Source organism: Pan troglodytes, chromosome 20, assembly GCF_028858775.2.
Source record: "Pan troglodytes isolate AG18354 chromosome 20, NHGRI_mPanTro3-v2.0_pri, whole genome shotgun sequence".
Lineage (NCBI taxonomy): Eukaryota > Metazoa > Chordata > Mammalia > Primates > Hominidae > Pan > Pan troglodytes.
This window is the reverse complement of record NC_072418.2, coordinates 59,709,243-59,715,244: the sequence shown is the minus strand read 5'-3', so window position 1 is coordinate 59,715,244 and position 6,002 is coordinate 59,709,243. Positions and strand designations below refer to the sequence as shown.

The 6,002-nt window shown below is 42.3% G+C and overlaps 1 protein-coding gene across 7 annotated transcripts in view; it reads right to left on the bottom strand.

Moving 5' to 3' along the window:
* LOC104003467 (olfactory receptor 1L4-like) overlaps nt 1-6,002 on the bottom strand; it is a 128,657-nt gene that overhangs the window by 30,065 nt on the left and 92,590 nt on the right. The window contains exon 1 of one of the 7 annotated variants that reach the window (XR_010153637.1): nt 4,318-4,467. The exons of 4 other annotated variants lie outside the window; for them this stretch is intronic. The gene's annotated coding sequence lies outside the window, so the exon portion shown is untranslated. Of the gene's footprint in view, nt 1-4,317; nt 4,468-6,002 lie in introns of those variants that run through there. 2 more of the 7 variants (XR_010153639.1, XR_010153636.1) reach the window with 2 other exon arrangements.

Genomic DNA, 6,002 nt, shown 5'->3' with positions numbered 1-6,002 from the left:
TCAGTTTCAATTTTTCATAGTTATGAACATACTATAATCAACATTTCGGTGCTTAAACCTTTTTCCAAATGTAAAATTTCTTTACGATACATATTTGCCAAAGAGGAATTGCTGCATCAGAAGGTGTATAATTGCTTTTAAGATTTTTGATATATCCAAGTTCCTTTTGGAAACATTACATCAGTTTGCACTGCTGCTACTGCTAGTAATGCTTGGGGATACGTGTTCCTCACACACACCCACTACCCCCCACACCTCCCGCCCAGCTGGCATTATGTAATAACAGCACTTTTCATTGTAGGGTGTTTAGTAGCAACTTTGCTAATAGGGGAAAGGGCATCTCATTTTAATTGTCTTCGATTTTTAAGGATGTTGAACTTTCTCCTGTAAGCTTCTTAAGCCATTGTTTCCTCTCTTCACATTGTCTGTCTTTTAATCATTTGTCTATGTGACTTTAATAGCTTCCTATCAGTTTGAACCATCTCTTTGCATAATAAAGATATTAATTCTTTGTTGTCATCTTGGCTGCAAATGATTTTCCCTCTTTGGTATTTTCTTTATTTTTTGAAAATGTTTCAATTTTTATATATTTCAATCCTTCTATTTTCTTCCAACCCTACAAAATCTAACCCTCTGTAAACATTAGTGTTTTATTCTGGAGTTTTAAAAATATGCTTTAGTGATTCTTGAATTTACTTGGGCATATTGTATGAAAAGAGAATTAAATTTATTCTTCCTCATTGTTAATTGCCCCAACATTATTAGTAAATTATAAATTGTTATATTTTATAATGTAGGTTCTATATTTGGACCATCTACTTGCTTTTATTGGCTTGTTGCCCTGTTTTATCCTAGATCTATATTCTTCTTAATTTTTATGGCTATATTTAATGTTTTCCATCATTGTGCCTTTAAAAAGTATATGTACATGTATGCATAAATTTATGTGAAGTTATATATGTAAGTTTCCGTTATTCCAGATTAAAATTTATCTTTAGTAATCAAAAACCAACCTTTTGATTATTATTGCAATGAACTTATAAATTAGGAAGGATTAACATTGTTACATTTAATCTTAACATCCAGGAATATGATACTGTGTTTTCATTCATTCAGGCTTTTGTATCAATCAGTAAAGCTTTATAGTTTTCTTATCAAAATGTCACAAGTTTTCCTTAGTTATTTCTGCATGTTTTTGCAGTTGTGAGTTTTCTTCTATAGAGTTTTTCTTACATTTCTTGTAGAAAGCCAGCATCTCAAGAATAGGGTCACTTCAGCATTGCCAAGGAATTCTGAAATTGTACAACCAGACTAACTACATTTGGCTGCTTTATTAAAGTCACCCAAGATCATCTCTGCTGGCCCCTGTAGGATCCTCAGTTTTCAATCCTTTCTTGAAACCAGTATTTCTCAAACTTTAATGTGCAATATGGGGGAGACAGGCAATAAGCAAAGTAAGGTGGTAAATGCTATGAAGAAAAATAAAACCGGGAAAGAGGGTAGAGCGTTACCATGGAAGTGGGAGGGCTAATTTAAGACAGGTTGGTCCAAAAAAGGCTCTCTGAAGAGATGGCCTTTAAGCAAAGACCATCAGATGAGAAGTCAGCCTGGGACCCTGGAGAAGAGAGTGTCCGGGCAGAGGAAACAGCATGAGCAAAGCTCTTTGGTCAGAAAATAGCTTTGTATGTTGGTGGAGGAGACAGTAGAAGAGTTGCGAGTGAGAGGGAGAGTGATAGGATCAGATGTGGGAGCAGCACCAGGATTGATTTCTCCACTGGTGCAGTTGACATTTGGTGTTGGGCAACTCCTGTGGACCATCCAGTGCACTGTAGGGTGTTTAGTAGCATCCCTGGCCTCTGTTCAGTGGATGCCAGGAGCACCCGCTTCTCCAATTGTGACAAGCAAAAATGTCATTCGACATTTTATCTGGGAGGTAAAATCATCCCGACTGGAGAAGTCTGATCTGGGGCCCTTTGTTCAGGGTTCCCTGGCAGGGAGATGAGCCCTACCTCCTGTATAGATTCATCTGACCCTCGCCCGGTGCTGCTACGTGGGAAGAAGAACAGAGAAGCTGGCACTTTTTTCTTTTTGGCCTCTGTTTATGCTATTGAAGTCAGTGAATAAAGGCTTGATAATTGCTATTTTCAGTTTGGTTTGTCCTAACTGGCCACTGTTGATAGTCTCAGGGCCCCTCCTAGACTGGAGGGCCTTTCTGGATGCTGGGAGATTCACATCGGTCACTCACACCATCACTGTGAGATGGGTAACAATGCCCCATCTTGCATACAGAGACACTAAGGCACAGGGAGGTGATGTGACTTGTTTAAGGCCACACAACTAGTAATGACAAAGCTGGGATTCAAAACTCCAGGTTTAGGTATCTCAATCACCCAAGTTCTGCAATTCTGCAAAGCTGTGTCCATCTACTGCTGTAAACCATGAAAGATGGCTGGATCTTTCTAACTTATATGCCACAGCTCGTGTATTTTGCAGATCATACATAGATATATTTAAATTCCTTGTCTTTTCCTCACTCCTGTTTACTGGAAAGAAGTCCCTCCTGTATGTTTGGCCCAAAGAGTCAAGAAAATTACAATGCTTTTCACTGCTCCACCACAGCCTTCACAGATCTTTTCTCACTTTTGGGACTCATTCTTACATTGAGAAAAGAGATCCTTGAAAATCAGCTTTAATATTATGTGGGGGCATCCGGCTCTTAAGTTTGAAATAACTGTTGAAGAAGCCTAATTTTCCAGTTAATAAATTTTTGTTTTAAGAGCCAGGTTCTTGCTCGGTTGCCCAGGCTGGAGTGCAGTGATGTGATCACATCTCACTGCACCCTCGAGCTCCTGGGCCCAAGCAATCCTCACACTTCATCTTCTCAAGCAGCTAGGACTACAGGCAAGTGCCACCATGCCCAGCTAATTTTTTATTTATTTTTTATTTTTGTAGAGATAGGGTCTTGATATGTTGCCCAATCTGGTCTTGAACTCCGGGGTCAAGCGATCCTCCTGCCTTAGCCTCCCAAAGTGTTGGTATTACAGGGGTGAGCCACTGCATCCAACCCAGTTAATACATCTTTTGAAAAAATCATCTCTGGCGCAAACCAAGTCAGATATCAGTACATTTATCTTCCTTAACTTGCAAATGACCTCAGACTTGCCAGTCACGGAAAGAACTGCTGACCTGCACATTAGGAGCCAGGTCTAGAATTAGTCTAGGGATGGTCCTTCCATATAATCCTTACAGTTAACTCAGCAACACCCAGGAAAGCTGACTTGATCAGGCCGAGTGCCACAGAACTTTTCCTGTCTACAAAACTTTCATGTGACTCAATGCATTGAGTTGTAGATGGGTGGATATTATCTTCCTAATTTTGTGCATGCAGAAACTGAGGCTTAGCTTGGAGATAAGGAAAACCAAGAACCGGTCATGGCCTTTAGCGACATACAACACTTGAGATGCATTTAAGGGTGCTGCTTGTTCTTAATGGAAGTCATGTAGAAGGCGTAACAGTTGGACCAGAGAATTCAAGTGTTGGCAGAAAGAGAACACATAGGTGTGTTTCCTTTCTTCCAAACCAGCAAGTGGCTTGTTTACTGATCATTTTAGTTACAATTAGGAAGTTTCTCATTTTTTCAGAAAGTGGGATTTTTGTGTCTAGTTTTCCTAATGCTAATTCAGGAAACTTTCTTTCTTAGAATTGTCTAATTCTTCCACAACTGTTATAGTCAGAGAGACAGAGAGAAAAAAAAAACTTTCTGATTTCTCAATGCCCAAGGCCAGAGTTTTTAGGCTGTTTGAAAAGCTGACACTGAACTTGGGTCAAATCCTATTCAGAAACAGCTAACCCAGCAAGCTTGAGACTGCAGAGCAACACACACGTAATCTCATGAACTAAATCCCTCACATTCCCACATAAACAACACCAACACGAGTCAACCTAACACAATCATGCATGGACAGCAAAAAGCCATACACACCCAATACCATCACAGAAAGCCACCAAGTCACGCTCACGATCTACAAGCACGCGAGAGCCATTCCAGCTTGCTGGCTCGCGCACACACCACACACTCACGCTTCCTCACTCACACACATGCACCCTCGTTGACCCCAACACACACCCTCTCGAACAAACACACCTTCAAACACATCGCGCCCACACTTGCAGGGACATTCGCACTCGCTCACACTCTTGCTAGCTCCCTCACCTACACGGACGGACTCTCACCCTCTCACAGGTTTGCTCACGCAACACTCGCCCCCACACTTCATCACACGCACACACTTAATCACGCGTACGGACAAACTCACCTGTACACAGTCGCACACAACTGCAAAGCTCCTCGCCCCTTCCACCAGCCGAGACGCTCGGATCTCCCGCTAAAACGCCACCGGAAGCGGAAATACGCTCGGGGCGCCGCGCATTCTGGGAGTTGTAGTCTGGAGACGGCGCGCAGGCGCACTACATCCCGGCACCCGGCCTGCCTTTTCCCAGGCATAAACCACCCTTCCCAAGTCCTTGTCTCACGCTCTGCAAAGTTATGCAACACGGTGATTTCCAACAGTGATAAGGGCTCAGAAAGCAATAAAACGAGGGGATGTGCGAGAGGGGGAGGGGATGATGCCACTTAAAGAAGTGGTTAGGAGAGGTCTTTCCAAAGAGACGACGTTTAGAATGAAGCTCAGATATGCAGAGGCGGTGATGCTCAGATTTGGGGAAGGGTATTTCAGCTGACGGAAGAGCAAGTGCAGAGCCCCGAGGTAGGGAGAAGAATGGTTTGCTTGAAGAACTGAGCTAAGGCCAGCATAGCTGGGAATAAAAGCTGCAGGAGAGAGCGTGATAGAGGAGGCTGCAGGCTGGGTGGGGTCCGATCGTGGAGGACCTGGAGGGCCGCAGCGGGAGGATGATGGGACCTGACTTATCTTTTCAGCAACACCCTGTGGCTTTTGCATAGGCAGGGTGTGGGGAGTGAAGGTGGAGGGAGGATGAGCTTTGAAAGGTAAGACTGAAGGGAGGGAATCCAGGCAGGAGGCTGTTGTGGCCAGGCCATGATGTGCTGGGTTAGCATGGTGGCCATGGGGATGGTGTGAGGGATGGGTTTGGAACAGAATAGAATACACATTGAGGATAGAATTGACAGGACTCATGGACATAATGAGAAGAGTGCTGGGAAGAGGTGAGGGAGAGAGAGAAATCAATATGCCTAGAGGTTTTTGACCTGAGTGACCAGCAGATGTCAGTGCTGCTAACTGAGGTGAAAACGGAAAAACCACAGGTATGAAGGAGACATAAAGGGCTGTATTTTGAAATGTTAACTTTGAAATACCTGCTACATATTCATTCAGTGTGACTCACAACCATTTATTCATTCACTAACCAATCATTTATTAAGCCATTATTATGTACAGATACAGTGTCTGGTCCTGGGTGAACTGTGCTGGAGCAAGCTGGTGTCAGCTCACAAGAGCCAATTATAAATATTCAGGAATGTTGGAAATAAGTTGTTGAACTATTGATAGCTTGACATCAGCTGTGGTGAGAATATTTACACCATAGAAACTGTCAAATGCTATTTATAATTTTTTTTGAGAGAGCAAGTTTATCAACATACCACTGGATAATAGTATGCAAGCAGACATAATTCTAACCTTCATTCTGTTTTCATTTTTGCGTCAGAAGACATTTTAAACAAATAATTACATAATTAATTAAAATTGCAGTGTGTGTTCGCTGAGAGTATAGAAGGAGAAATGACACAGGTTGGCCAGCAGGGGTGATCAGGAAGTGACATTTCAGCTGTGATCTGAAGGCTGAGGAGCACATTTTAGCATGGAAAATCAAGATGTTTTATTGATGGAGTGTCACAATTTGATTGGCAGTGTCTTTTTCTTTCTTAATGGAATGCAAGATAGTGGAGTATCTTACAATCAATGGTGGTTTCGATTCAATAGCATGTATTAATCTGATTAGAGAAGAGGTGTCTGAACCAGGTTTG